Source organism: Ursus maritimus, unplaced genomic scaffold (genome assembly GCF_017311325.1).
Source record: "Ursus maritimus isolate PB19 unplaced genomic scaffold, ASM1731132v1 scaffold_23, whole genome shotgun sequence".
Classification (NCBI taxonomy): domain Eukaryota; kingdom Metazoa; phylum Chordata; class Mammalia; order Carnivora; family Ursidae; genus Ursus; species Ursus maritimus.
In genome coordinates this window covers 7,975,394-7,990,974 of record NW_024424786.1, presented here as the reverse complement: position 1 = coordinate 7,990,974, position 15,581 = coordinate 7,975,394, and the positions used below count along the sequence as shown (strand labels likewise).

Genomic DNA, 15,581 nt, shown 5'->3' with positions numbered 1-15,581 from the left:
GTGGGTGGTTACAGGTTACCAAGGCGTCATTAAGGGTGGGATGGGGTTCCCTGGATTCTCGCCAATATTAAAAGCTACCTGGACAGAGGTGGCAAATGTGAGCAGAGTCTAGGACAGCAAGCCCGAGTGAGTTCTTTCTTGGCAAAGACCAAAGAACTGCTCAAAAAGTCAAGAGAGGGGGCGCCTGGGTAGCGCAGTCATTAAGCATCTGCCTTCAGCTCAGGGCGTGATCCCGGCGTTATGGGATCGAGCCCCACATCAGGCTCCTCTGCTGGGAGCCTGCTTCTTCCTCTCCCACTCCCCCTGCTTGTGTTCCCTCTCTCGCTGGCTGTCTCTAATAAATAAACAAATAAAATCTTAAAAAAAAAAAGTCAAGAGAGAAAACACCTGAGAGAGAGAGAGAGAGAGAGACATATATATGACAATGTGGGGGGGAAGAGATCTAAGTGAGTATTTTGAGGATTAATAGATTCTCGGAAAATGTCGTTAATAAACAGTTTATTTTTTAAAAAATTTTTAAAAGATTTATTTATTTATTTTGTGGGGGGAGGGGCAGAGGGAGAGAGAGGCAGAGAAGGAGACTCCCTGCTGAGTGCAGAGTCTGACACGGGACTCCATCCCAGGACCCTGAAATAAAGACCTGAGCTGAAACCAAGAGTCGGAGGCTTAACCCACTGAGCCACCCAGGCGCCCCTAATAAACATTTTCGAAAGGAAGGCTATGTCTGCCAAACCTTTAATACCAAGAGAGAGAAAAGAATTCAGAAAGGAGCTGTAGATAAAATGCTGGGTGAGACGAGCCTAGCAGAGACAAAGGGGGGAAATGCAGGTGAGGATGACGAGGGCCTCTAAGACCGTCGTCACCAGGCACAGGCAAGGGAGCAAGAGGCTGGCTAGAGAGACCAAGTAACGCCAACTTTGCAGACTTGCAAACCGAATCTGCACAGCTCAGTTCTTTGTGCCTCCAATGTCCTCATTAGAATCCCTTTGAAGTACATCAGACTATAATTTTCAGGAGTCAAGAACAAAGCTTCCTGTAGCCTTTGGCTCGTACGGACCATCGGCAGGAATGAAGTATCTGACACAGCTCCCTCAAAGCCACAGACATGAGGCAGGCCTGCCCACAGATGACAAATGGTCCTCAAAGATTCTGTGGACTTTGCACTTTTCGTCATCAAAGTCTCTGGACTAGCCCACATCTCTTCTCTGGGGGACGAATGAATATCGAGTCTGAGTGCTGTGATCCCAGCAATTGCTTTCACTGGCTATTATGGCTTGGAACTCGATTTTCCTCCCCAAATAAGTCATTTTCTCAAGCAGCCTGAGAGCTCACAGCTCTTCCCGGTCGTGACAAGGAGGTAACTTCACTGAATTTCCATCTCGGTAATCCCTGTTCGAACATTTTGGGTCAGATCTTGTTCCCATAAGGAGCTTAATTCCAACGCCTGGACACCCAGGGAAATGAAAGGCAGAAGTTGGAGTTGCATTTCATTCTGGCCGGAGCGAAAGCCTGACAGGTAAGCTTAATTACTGGCTGCCTCCAGCTCCTCATCACCCGGCTTCTGACAGGAAGAATAAAGTCATAATGAAACGTAATGACATTCTAGTCAGACTGGGAACCAAGTCGCAGCTGCCCGGTGACTTGCAGGGGTGAAGCAAGATGCTCAAAAGGGGTGGGGATGCCCCTGTGACAGGGGCGCCCCCACACACTCTCACACGTGGGTGTCCTCATTTTAACGATGACACCAGGAGTTCCAGGACCGTGGAGTCAGGAACCATAAATGCTGCATTAACTCTGTCTATAAACAGTGATCAACCACAGCCTTTAAGCTTATTAAAAATAAGCCGAGCAATGAATCAATCATTGTCAAATGCTCAGTGCGATGTTGCTTCTAAAAATAAGAGTCCATCTGAAATTCTAAGAGCATCTTACAGCGGATGGCTACACAATCTGTTGGTGAAATGGAAAAGAGTAAAAGAAACCTCAGAATCGTCCAGAAATGACACTCTGAGAGTTAAGGGTCTCTGGGTTTCAATCCTGTCCTTGGCCAGCCTTACAGTTTGGTCAAGTTCTGCCCCGTCTCGGTCCGTCAGTGTCCTTGATCCTGTTCAGGTGCACCTCGGTCGGTCAGCATCGTGACCTGCCTTGGAAGTCTGGCTGAGAGATGCCCTCATTCTTCTGCAAGCCTGCCTTTCCTGGGTCTGCACCTCTCTGTACACGTGGTCCTCAGCCCTCCAGGGAGGACGAAAGTCATCGTCCACGAGTGCTTCCCGTGGACCCCCGACCTGCATGTGTTAGCCACGCACCACTGTTAGTACTCACAGCAACACCCCCTCTTTTATCACATGTTCATTCACACGGACCCTGTGCCGGGCACCGTGCCGGCCAACAGGCAGACCTGGAGAAGGAGCTCGTAGTGTAAGTGTGACTATACCCCGTTTGCAGGTTAGCAAACTGAGACTCAGGAAAGGCTAATTAGTGGGAAGTAACGGAGGTGGGATTCAAACCCAGCCCGAGTTGTTTCGCTCCAGCTGTCCAGGTACATTTCTTTTTCCTCCCCGCCCCCCTCACACCCTGGCTCCTTGAATATAGGGCCCGGGTCTCCTGTGCCTGACCGTCTTTCTCACAGATGCACGATAACCAAGACTGGCTTAATTGACCTCGACAACCCTTGGCTACCAATCTGTAAAATGTGGGTGAGTGGGTGTGCCTCACCATCTCCTGCGACTGATGTGAGAGCCCAGAGCACACGCAGGCATCTGGAAGGTGCTCTGAACCATGGGATTTGGAGGCGCTTGGCTCTACGGGAAATGCAATCTCCCTGGCTCCACCACTCCACCGGTCAGTAACCCCCTTTACAGCAGAGCCGTCCCCACAAAGCCTCCAGAAGGTCCCACTCCGTGCCCGGTGGATCCCGCAAGTGCTACACTCAATTGCCTGTGTGCTTGGGTTTCCTGGGCTATGCACAACCTCCCTATCGCCCGGTCAGTGGGCCCTGGGTGGCGGGGGGGGGGGCACTCCCAGGTCTCCACCTGAGCAGAGAGCTCTAGAGGGATCACTGGCTCCTTCCTGGAAGGGAACTAAGTGCTGAGGGAAAGTATTATGTGAATAGGCTCTACCAACTGCACTTGATTTTCAGTTTTAAAAAAACAAACAACTTGAAACCAGATCAATACCACTGCCTGGAGACAGGGAGAAGCAAAGTGGGCTGGGAACAGGATGAAAGTTGATTTGCCTCCCTCCAAGGGCTGCTTGGACACTGGACGGTCCAAGCATGGAGGTTGCTCTTGCCCTCCGTCTTGCCCACTCCTGGCTATTTGGTGGGCTTGCTTTATGCAGCCCTTTCTGACTGCTATCCTGTCTGAGAATGGTACAGTGTGATGGAAGGTGATGCGCTGTGTGACTTCAAACTACTGACTCAACCTCTCTGAGCCTCAGGTTTCACATCTATGCGCTGGGTGTAATTATTCCTGCCCCAAAGTGTTACTGGAAGGTAAAATAATATGAGTGATAACATAGTACGTTTTCAATACAAGCAGACAATAATGATAATCATCACAATGGCTTTTTTAAGAGGGGAAGACATGATGGGAGCCCTCGCTTTACCAACCTTAACCTGCGGCTGCTCCCAGTCAGGAGTACAGATGGTGGGGAGCATCCTAGAAGGTCGACATGACTGACACTGCATAGGGCAACAGGAGGGGAATGGAAGCAGGATTCCTAGAAGAGGAACGGAGGGGGCACGTGGCAAAGGAGTGAGATGAATCTGAAGAATGTGGAAATGAGATGAAATGTGAATAAAAAAGAAATAAATCCATTTCCCATTTTGCTATCCACAACTACTGATTAAATCCACCTTCTTGTGATTAATCGTCCTTCCATGCCCTTCCGGCATCCTCCTGGCTAACGACAGTAAGCACACTCCATAAATAAAAAGTGCAGTCGGGAGGTAATTAATGCTGAGCCATCCAAATCCGAATTTCAAATCATGCTCTACTTACATTAAAATAAGATCGCAGGCATGTGTGACAATCAATTTTACTCTAGTTTAAAAAAACATACACATACAAACTGAAGTCAGTTATTTAGGGAGAGATTTGGGAAGCATGGCTGCAATTGGCTTCCATATGTCGCCCAAATATGTGGAGCTTCGCTCCTGTGCCTGTCGGGCTGTGGCACTGTCACCGCCTTGTCTTCGGTAAAGGTGCACGATTGAGGCTGTTCAAAGGACAAAGATGTATCCTAGGATCAGGGTTGACCCAGGCCGGCAGAGAGCTGGCCGTGCAGGAGGGTGTGAAGCGAGCCAAGGTGGCAGTTTCTAGAATTTTATTTCTGACTAACTCTCTGTCTCAGACCAGACACTTTTCTTTTCTCTGTTTCACGGTCCCCACTTCCTAATCTGTAAAATGGGTGTAATATTTTAAGATAACCATGTTGGTGAGTGACTCCGGAAACTGCAATTTTCTGCTGCTGTGAGTGGTTATTATTGGCCCAGACCTGGTCCAAATGTTACTCAGTGCTTTTTCTGGTGGCCAGCTATATTCAAATGGCTGGAATGTCATACCTTTCCAGTGCCAAAGCCAAGGTGAAGGAGGAAGACAACAGGTAAGGAGGCAGGTGAGAGCAGGGCTAACCCAGGGAACAAGTCCGGAGCTAACTGAACCATTAGGCACAGTGCTTAGGGTCCATGATATTCGTAGAACCCATGGAAATGTTTTAATTTTTTTTTTTTTTTTGTAATCAGAAGAAACAATGAGTACAATCCAGCCTGGATTATATTTGTTTTATACCAATGCAGTCATTAAATAAACTTTTCAATATCTTTTTTATTTTTTTAATGGAGGAGGGGTCCCCAAAGGCAGAAGGGCCAAGGGCCCATAAAAGTCATGAAGTGACCCTGACCAAGTCCATGGCTAACGAATGCAGCAGGCTTTCCTTAACACCCTTCCCAGAGCCCAGATTTGTTCCTCTGGGACTGATGTCTGTTCCTAGACAGCTGAGTCCTCCAGAGACAACACCAGGAGATAATGCCAATTCCAGGTCAAGGAATGAGTGAGATTTCCTGACAGCATGGCAGCTGGAAGGGGAGATTCTTGAAGCGGGTAGGGGGAGTCGATCCTGGGTACCACTGGAATCATGCTTTCTAAACTAGCGTCCAACCTCACTACTGGACTGACTTATCTTCCAGGTGGAAAAGCTTACTCCTCCCACTGCTGGTGGGAGTACAACCTGGTACAAACTTTCCAGAGAAGCATTCGGCAGTGTTATTTTGCAACATCCAAAAGTATATACTTTGACCCAACAATTCTGCTTCCAGGAATCCATCTCACAGTCCTTCCTGCGCAACTGTGCAAAGATAAAGGTATAATGAACACGCTGCTCATGATGGTAAAAACCCAGAACAGCCAAAATGTCCACCAGGAGGGCAACAGTCAATACACTGTGTAGAGCCAATAGCCATACAAGAGACTGTAATATGGAAGTTAAAGAGAGGACATTTGATCTCTGCGTCAAGAGATGGTGAAGAGCGAAAAAAGGCCTCTGTGAGTATGGAGAGATTCCAAGTGGGGGAGGAGAGATGTATTCGAATATGCTTGTTTTTGTACAAAAATTTCTGGAATGATGCACAAGTAACTATTCACAGAGGTAATTGCTAAGAGAATGGGAATGAGGTTGGTTCGCAGGGCAAAACCTTGCCAGGGTGCATTTTAGGGGGTCTCTGGCAAAGTGTGTCACTGGGATCCTCCCCTCTACTCAGTGAAGCCTGGGACTCACCCCTAGTTAGGCCTTCATTCCAGGTCTCTTTTTGGAAGATGAGCATAAAGACAAGAAAGCAAAAAGTCTAAGCTGAAAACCAAGCTCCCACTTCACTAACTGAATAGCAATCTCTGGAAGCCTCAGTTTCTTCATCTGTAATAGGGGAACAACTACCCCCTGCTTTAAGGAAGAAATGAGACAGTATCTGTGAAAACATTCAACACAATTCTAGCATATAGTAGATACTCAATAAACACCAACTGCCTCTAATGCCAGTGGAAGGGGGGATGTTATGTGCAGGAGAGCACATCACAACCGGAAGAGGACCCTTAGGGCCTGAGGATGGGGATGGCCTAGCCTGACCCAAATCCTCCACTGCTAGTGGGGCAACCAGACATTCCAGGCTTTGAGGCTGGATCGGTCCTGACAGCTGCCACAGCAGGACAGCGCAAAGCCTCTGGGATGACTGCCTGACCCAGGGCCCTTTGTCCGTCAGCAGGAAGGGATGAGCTAGTAGTTCATGACCGGGCCCAGATACCATCTCATTCCCGTGGCTGAGTCCAGCCCTTCTCTGTGGCCTCATTTTGGAGTGCTGTGTCTTGTCCCTCATTCAGACTCAGAATTTTGTCCTTGCGGGAAACCCAGCCACAGGCTCCATTCCCAGAGCTGAGCACTGCAGGCACTAGGCATTCTCCATCTGCAGCCGCCTTTGGGCGAGGAGGCCTCAGGCAAGGTCCAGGAGGAGAAAAGGCCCGGGGCACGAGGCCGACACTGAGGACCTCAGCGTGTCCCCCACCCTAAAGATATGGTGGGCCAGCAAAGAGGGAAGACCCACATCCAGTCCTGCTCCTGTCTCCCTGCTCGGCTTGGGTGGTCTGTGGTCCTTCCCAACAGGGAGCAGTGATATCGCTTGGCAGCTACCACCTCGTAACCGCCACCTCCTCCACCTCTCCCACCTCTCCCACTTGCAAAGCGCTTCGAAGTCTATAAAGTCCTTCACGGGAGCCCCACAATGCCCTTGTGTGTAGATGTGCATTTTCACCCCATTTTAGGTAAGAAACAGACTCCTACAAGTTCGGTCGTTTGTCCGAAATCCCAATGAGGGGCGTGGAGTCAGAACCTAGGCCACGTGACCCCTCTCCCTGTACGCCTTCTCCTGAACCTCACTGTCTGGCCCTCTGGATCTCAGCTTTGTCCTCTGTCCCATGAACAGGTTGGCCGGGGTCTGCACTTTCCAGGATGCCTGAGCCCTGTGGCCTTGAACAAGATTGTGCAAGTCCCTCTGCATGTGTTGCCGCAACACGCCACCAGGTGGCAACAGCAGCCACGGCTTCTACGGGCAGAGGCCAAGGCAGAGGGGGACCGGAGTTGGTGGGCACCTCACAAGGTTCAGCGCTCCTTGAACTCTTGTGAGCTGTGGCTTCTACTGCACACATGGATCTGTCTGGACAAAGGCAGGGGCGGCTTCTTGATTCCCTGCCTGTCTGGGCACCAACACCAAAAGATGTCTGCTCCCACTATCTAGAGACAGGCAGGGCTGACAGCAGGCCAGGCTCCAGCTGGGGGAACCAGCAATAAGGGAACCAGCAAGGGAACCAGGGGGTAACCTTCCTGACACCAGCAGAGCAAGGGTGCAGCAACTGTCAGCCACCTGGCCCTACCTGGAGCCTCTCACACGGAGGGTAGCATGCAGTTCACGGACCCTCACTAAAAGCACACCCACACTCCTGCCAATCTTAGACCTATGTGATGACCACTTGTGGGATTAATTCTGTGCTCAAAGCAGCTGTCTATTGGGCAATGCCTCTGTGCCAGGCCCCGTGTTAAATGCCCTGCACTTATGTCCTTCAATTCTCACAAGATTTCTATGGGGCAGGTACGATCACCACCCATGTTTTACAGCTGGGAAGACAGAGGCTAAAAGAGGGTAAGTAATCTGGCCAGAGGCATCAGAGGTAGGCAGTGGTAAGCCAGAATCTGACCCTACGTCCATAGGACTCATGAGCTCATGCTCTTCCAAAAGAGTTCGGTTGGGCTGGAGTACAAGGGGCTTGGGAGGGGTAAGCGGGAGAAGACAAACTGTAAGGGGGGGCATGCCATCCAGAGAAGGGCCTTGATTCCAATCTTGGAAAATGGTGCCATTAGCGTGGAAACCTCTCTCGATCTCTTGCCATAGTCTGACACCCCTCGTGCCAGGTCAGCTGGCTGCTGTTGGAAAGAGCACAGGACCAAGTTCAGGAGCATGGGCTCAGGGCCAGACTGCCTGGCTTACTAGCTAGGTGACCCTGACTGTAACACTGAACTCTTTGCATCAGTTTCCTAATCTGCAAATGTGATAATAAGAGTATCCACCTGTATGTTGTGAAGATCAGAGGAGATGATATATAAATATAACACGCTTTTAACCTGCCCTGGATATATATAGGTATATATATAAGCAATATATAGAGTAAGTGTATATGTAAGAAATAAATGCTTGCTACTATTCATGCCTGGGCTACCAAAGCAAGTACGGTCTGTTGTTTGGTTCTCTGCTCGTGCTCTTCCCTCCATATCTTCCAGAACATCAGTGACTCTCGTTTCCTGAGTACCTCCCATGTTTTCTGATCTCTGTGCCTCTGTCCATCATGTTCTCTCTACCTGGAATGCCACTTACCCTACTTCTCTGGAACAAAACCCTCCAAATTTCAGACCCACCACAAATTAGTACAGTCTGCCTTTAATTAGTTCCTTATGAATTTGATTGTCCCTAGATGCATGCAGCCATCCCTCCCAGAATTTCACACAGTACTTTGTTCATAGTAGGTGCCCCCAGAAGTGTGCGGTGCGGATAACACCTTGCCAAGGGTTAACTGGCTGCAAGGTGTGCCTGCTTGGAGCACTGATAAATATGGGAGAACTTTCCTTTTCTTCTCCAAGGACAGGATAAAGCATTTCCCTCTCCATTGTCCTCTTCAGATCCACTATGAAACTTGAATTCATGACAGCTGAATTTTGAGCACAAAAGTAAAACCTAAGGCCTCAGAAGGTCCTCAATCCTCTCAAGTCTGGGAGAGCTACCAGCCCTTCTTTCCCCTTCCCAGGGAGAAAGAGAGCATTCTTTTCGTAGGACACTATCAATCCCTTTGGTCCAATCACTGACTCAAGCAAAAGAAAGGTGTAGCCAAGAACTGGACATTCACATTCCTAAAGGGGCAAGCAGTTGGCCAGGTGTAAGACAACTGGGAGTGGTGGGGCCTGTGGCAAATAGAAAACACTAACTAAAGTCATTCAAGAAATTTTTAAAACACTGTGCCAGATGAACAAATGTATCCACAGACGTATTTTAGCCTGAGGGCCATCAACATGCCAACTTTACCTTAAACATTTGCTACTGACCCTCAAATTAAAGGGATCCAGGGTACTCGGTATGAGCTCGGAATAAGGAAAGGACAGATCTGAGAATGAACTCCTGCTCTATCACTTCCTAGCTGTGTGACCTTGGACATCGGTCCTTCTCTTTACCCATTTTCTCATCATTATAAATGGGAATAAAAGAACTTACCTCGTGGGGTTGCCACGAGGTGATTAAATGACAACATAAGTGGACTCGCAGAGAATCTGATGTATGTTAATGTTCAATAAATGACTTTAAATTTTCCTGACCAAGTGGAAGGATCATAAGCAAAGAGGGTAAGATTTGCGTATGTTTCTAAGTGCACTGTACCTCCTGGTATTAGCTGTGTCCTCCCAGCTACTGCTGCTTCTTCCGACAGATGCCACCGTGTGGCCCAGGGGCTGGACCTAACTGGCCATGCTCCAAGAGTGGTTCGGGACTCCAGCGCACAGCTCTGCACTGCACTAGGCAGCCAGACGTTACAGCAGCAGAAGCCTTGTGCCTGCAGGAGTTCCACCACCTTCGAAGAGCTGTCACAAAGCCCATGCACTAAAAGCTACATGACCTCCGCTACCGGGGAGAGACTCGTCACAGTGGCCAGGAATGTCCTCCCTGATCTCCCCTAACAAACAAGCCCCATCTGCCAACTTTACCCATTACACCAAGGGGCAGGGTATCAGGTTTAGGTGTCTATGTTAGCTGTGAACCCCTTATCCCCACTTGAAAACTCACCCATGTGTTCCCCACTAGGAAAAGCCACCATCTACTTCTCATGATCTCCATACTTTCCCCAGAACCAAACAGATGGGGTTGTCTTTTCATCTCCTGGATGGGCCTCTCCCACATCTGTCACCCACATTTAAGATCTACATCTCTAAAACTGGAAATCCAGCCCAGACAAGGCTGACAGGCTCCGATGGCTTCTCCACAGACATACGTCTAGGGGCCCTATTCTCTGCCTGAGCCTGGACCACAGGACATGGAAACCATAACTGGTGCCCAAACCTTTATTTGAGCCCTCTTTACACCCCATGAAGTTATATATTATACATTCTCACCTTTCCAAACATCAGCGTGCACTGGACAGAAATTTACCTCTTCTTCATGGCCCAAGAAGCATCAGAACCATCATTAATTGCTCCAAGGACTGATCAGACTGTCAAATTTTTTGGTCCCCTCTTCCTTTGCTGTCAGGCTGTCAGAGGTTTCACTGTGCTCTGTTGACTAGGCTGTCAGACCACCTACTTCTCCCAACCGTCCTCATCAGCTGTTTTGGACCTGCTTGGGTCAGAGAAACCAGATAATGGCTAGTAATAGCCACCGTTCACAGGCACTGTATGTGTCAGACTTCCTGCTAAGGGCTTTCTGAGAGCAATTTCACTGGACCCTCCCAAGCACCCTGGAAGGGAGAAACTCTTATCACCATTTTTCAGATGAGGAAACTAAGCTTAGAGTTGAAGCATCTTGCATAGGAAGGAGCAAGGACAGTTCTTAAGTCCAGTCTCTTTCACTCCAAAGCCTAAGGTCATAATATACCACCTTCCACCATGTTACCCTGCTTTGGACAGTCAGTCCCCTTTCCTCCCTCCTCTTCCCCACCCCTCCTCCTCGAAATGATGTGATTCGTGCATATTTTCCCCAGCAGGCTGTAAGGCCCATGAAAGCACAAATTCTGCCCTTCTCGTTCACCCTGTACTGCCCTCTCCCTCCCCATGCTGCCAAGCACCGGACTGGGCACATAGAAGAGGCATAATAAACAAAGTCCCTCCCTTCTTCCTTTCTTTCCCTCGTATTTTCTTCTCTCTGTGCTCATACTGCCCTTAAAATCAGGTTCTGGATTACCTTACTCGAAATTTTCCAAGTCTCCTTGAGGGGTTGGGGGTGGCTAGGGCACCCCAACTCTGACCTGGAATCATGGGGGGCCCTGTCCCCAGTTCTCCTTTCAGGAGCCCCTCTGAACATCCATCCATTCATGGTGTCAAGCAGATGCCCAAGGACCCCAGCAATAACCCCAAAGGTGCTGTCTTGGGCTCCATGGCTGGGGAAAGCAGGCTGGCAAAGTGATTATGAGTGTGGACACCTGGTCCAAATCCCAGCTCTGCCACCAGTTAGTTCTCTGATCCTTGGCAAGTCAATCATAAAGAGTAACTCTCAGTTATGCCTTCTGCAAAATGGACATAATTATAATTTCCTTAGAAGTTTATTACGAGCAAGACATGAGAAATCTTATATATATATTTAAAAAAAAAACCCCTCAGCCCATGGTAGGCATTCAACAAATTATGGTTATTGAATTTGAAACCAACCTTCAAATCAATCAAGATTTTATTTAGCACATATCTAGCACAGATGTTAGGTGCCCCAGGAGAACCAAGCCTAAAGAACAGATACTCCCTGGGGAGGATTAGAATATGTCCCTGGGTGTTTAATGCTGAGAAGTATTCTCACGGAAGGTCAGCAAACCGAGTTCTATTAAACACGCTGGTAAGGCTTTGCTCTTGTCTTTGACCTTCCGCTTGGGCAAAGCTCCATAGCCTGGGATAGCCAGGGAGGCCCTCCTAATTGTACCCTGTGCCCACCAGTCCTGGAATCCAGGCAGTGGTGGCCTAGAAGGCAGACTGACAGTGAGTAGCTCCAGTTTTCCTAAAAGGAAGCTATTTTAATCCTCGCAGCAATGGAAACTGCATATATTAACATAATCTCAACCTCACCAACTACTTCCAGTTTTTCATTTTTTTTAAACAGTCTTCATGATCAAAAAGCCATGCCCAGTCTGTGTCTGGGGCTGGCTGATATAAAGAGTGAGAGGGATATGGATATGGTCCCTGCCACACCCGAGGAACGGACAATGGGTTTGGAAATGGCACCCTGCTCCCCCCATAGACCTTTCGCTGTCCCTTGAGCTGCCTTGGGCCTAAGGCTCTTTGGAAGACCCCTGTTCCTGAAGGCGGATGCTGGTGGCCGGACAGGTCCTGGCAGGTCAGGCTGATGTTGTCCCCGGGTTGGGCGGATGGCAGCACACGGGCAGATGGCCACGCCCTGCCCTCCAGGTCTGTCCTCCCCTCAATGTGAGCCTCCCAGCACGCTCCATGTGTTCTCCCAGCCCTGCAGGTTATTTTTACCACGGCGGAAAAAAAAGTGATGCTATTTCTCTGTATTCTACCCTGAAACAAGTCACACCAGCTCCCTCAAAAAAGCACCCAACAGATGGCTCTGGTCCCCTGTGCTCAGAGAAACAGCAAACCTCCTGGGCTGTTGGCAGGTTATGAAAATTTCATGCATCGTGCAGAAGTAATGGCTTGAAACTCCTTGGCCCAGAATGGCCTAGAGGTTAGGAGTTTGAGTCCGGCTTCTGATGTCGGCTATACGACTCCAAGTGCAAACGAGTGGCCTAGCCTTGCTGTGCCTCTGTTCCCTCCCGTGTCAAATGCGGGTCATAACAATGTTTATTGTACAGAATGTTTGCAGGATTAACCAAACCAGGGCCTGGCACACAGTAGGTGCTCTATAAGTAGTGCCTAGAACTCCTGTTACCGCTGATGTAAATCTTTGTGGAGCCGGGAAAGAATCCTACAAGGCCCTATCTAGGATTCCAGGGGAGAGGGCTTCTGCTCTCAGGGCAGCATTAACCTCCCATTACCCCATGTATTTAGCAGAGAGAGGCAGCGAGAACAGGCAGGGGCCCAGGCTCAGCTCACTGCCACCCCACAACCCGTGGTACCAGGCTTAGTCACAACACCCATGGAGAAGTCTTAGGTCTTCCGGAGGGGTTCCGAGTGGGACAGGGCCAACAAGGGCAGCTTACACTGAGTGAACACTTACTAGGTGCAGGTCCTGGGATCAGCACGCTATAGGACTTCTCTGATTGAGTCCTCTCAACACTATAAGGAAGGTACCATCCTTATCCCCATTTTGCAAATGAGAAAACTAAGGTCACATAGAAAGTAAGCACGAGGCCAGGACCCAACTCCGGCCCAGCCGACTGGAGCGCCCCCGCTCGTACTGACTCTGTACCACCGAGGTGGGACTGGGAGCTGAGGGCTGCCTTCCACACCACCAGCCTGAGAGGAGGGTCGTGCACCTGACCCCACCTCCCGTGTCCGATCCGGCTGAGGGTGCAGGTTGTGACTTTCCTGGGGATCTGGGTCCAAGGCCTCTGGATTCCAGGCACTGCTGGTGTGGAGCACAAGCACAGACTCCAGCTCTCTCCCTCTACATTTTTTAGGGGAGCGGGGGAATGCATAAATCTCTCCTGTCCCTGCCCAGCTCACAGGGATTCAGCCCCGCCTCCATTAGCCAAACTCCTGAAAGTCTGTTAAAACGCCAGCGTGGGACCTGGCAGGAGGGCTTCTTAGTAACCCGGCGTTGGCCATAAACGCTTGAGCATGAGCGGCTTGGCGTCAGACCGAGTGCATGTAGGAAGGAAGGGCAAGAGGCTCAAGGGAAAGGGACCCAAAGCAGTCCCGTGTGGAGCTGACACGCCCTGACGGAAGCCGCTGGCTGGCACAAGTCTTCTCAGAACTCACCCATCTGGGGTCCCCTTGTCTTGAGCCATCCTCCCTGCACCGAAGCTGCGGATCTTACTCAGGCTGAGGTGTCTGTGTTTGGCACTGACTTATTAAGATTCATCCTTTTAAATATCACGTGGACGTTTTCACACAGGCGTTACGGGAGTTGCTACCTTGCCTCTGCCGGCCAGGTGGTCACTTCTCCAATAGCTACCGCCAGGAAACTGGCTCCTATAAAAAAGCAATAGCTTACTGTAGGAGTCACTGCAGGGCCTCTCCTCCATCATTCCTTCCTCAGCATGAGACACCAGGTCCGGCGCTCATCCTCCCTTTGATGGTCTTGGATCTACTGCTTCTTCTCCAGCTTCCATGCCCACCCCACTCCAGGCCTTGCTGTCACAATGGCTTCATCTGTAAAATGGGGCTAATAGCAGTTCCTTCCTTATAAGACTGTTGCGATCGTTGAATGAGATCATACGTGTACAAGTCTTAGAATCGTACCTAGCACATAGTAAGCCCTCGTCAAACATTGGCCATCACCACCAGCATCAGTAGCGGTCCTGGGATCACCAGCAATCCTCTGCCTCCAGTCTCCATCCCTTTCAGTGTCCCAAGCTGAATCCCTGAGATGAATTTTCAGCCTGCCTTCCCTCATTCGGAATTCCAACATGGTTCCCACTTTCGGGGATTGAGACCAAATGTCCCTGACTGTCTCCAAGGCCCTCACGCGTCAGCCTCCAGCCTGCCATGCACCATCTCCTTCCCGCACGGACGCAGTCAGAGGAGGTCTCCTCACGCCATCCCTCATGGCATGACTCTTCCTGTCCTCAGAAAACCTTCTCTCCTCCCTCCATGTATTGAAAATCCTTGATCCTCTTTAAGAAAAGAGGGGAGATCAGAATGCAGCTCTTGTCCCGTATACCCCTGCCTTCCGTTCTGAAGTTGGGGACCGCTGGTGCCAGGTGGCCGCGTGCCCACTGTGTGGTGGTGGGGCACCTTCCGGCCTTAGCTGAAACCTTGAAGGTGAGCTAGGCCCATGGGTGACAGCAGAGCACGCACTCGGGGCCACTCTTGAGCTCCAAAGCTGCTGCTACCATTTACCAGCCGCTTGACTTTGATGACATCAACCAGTCTCTCCAGCTCATGTTACTCATTTGCAAAATGGACCTAAGGCCTAACCCCGGCGGGTAGTCGGGGCACCTAACCTGATGCTGCGTGGGAAGGCCCCCCACAGTGCTGCACGCAGCGAGTGCTCAGTAAAGGGTGGCTCCCATCTCCTTGCCTTCAATGAACAATCATGAACAGTAACGGGTTGTTGATTCTTACTCTAGGAGAAACCAGAGTCCTGCCTGAAGGAGCAATTTAGTCCACCTGCTCCCACAGGAGGGCGACGTGGCCGGTGGAAGTTTGCCTTCTCCTGTGAGAGGCCCACTTCCAGCCTCTCCCCAGAAATGCCCCCTCTTTTCAAAGCTGCTTTTGTGCTCAAGACAATAAAACTAGCATCCATGCCAACAAGATAATTGTGCGGGCATCAGTTAACAAAAAGGTTCAAGAGGGTAATAAAAACGCCCACAGCTCAGACTTCAAGCCCGGCAAAGGAAGAGTGGATGTGTGAGGCGCATAAATCCTCAGATTCCTAAAGGATGCTCTTTCTCCCCGCTCCCAGGAGGCTGGGCAGGACAAGGCTTAACACAAATAGGCATGCCGGGATCTCCCGAGATACCCGGACCAGCCCTGGGCGAGGGGGGCCTGATGGTGGCCTGGCCCTGGAGAGGCGCCGGCTGAGAGCTGGAGGCACAGTCCCCAGAACACTTGTCCCTCCTCTGAAGCCTGGGGTTTAATCTCCCACAGCGGCCCCTTCTGGCTATGCCTCTGTGGGCTGGTTACCTAACCTCTCTGAGCTTCACTCTCCGCCTGATAATTACTACCTTGCAAGGCTG

At 50.1% G+C, this 15,581-nt stretch overlaps 1 protein-coding gene across 2 annotated transcripts in view; it reads right to left on the bottom strand.

The window, feature by feature from the left end:
• The window catches only part of NAV2 (neuron navigator 2), a 383,478-nt gene that overhangs the window by 348,113 nt on the left and 19,784 nt on the right, over positions 1-15,581 (bottom strand). The window lies entirely within an intron of this gene.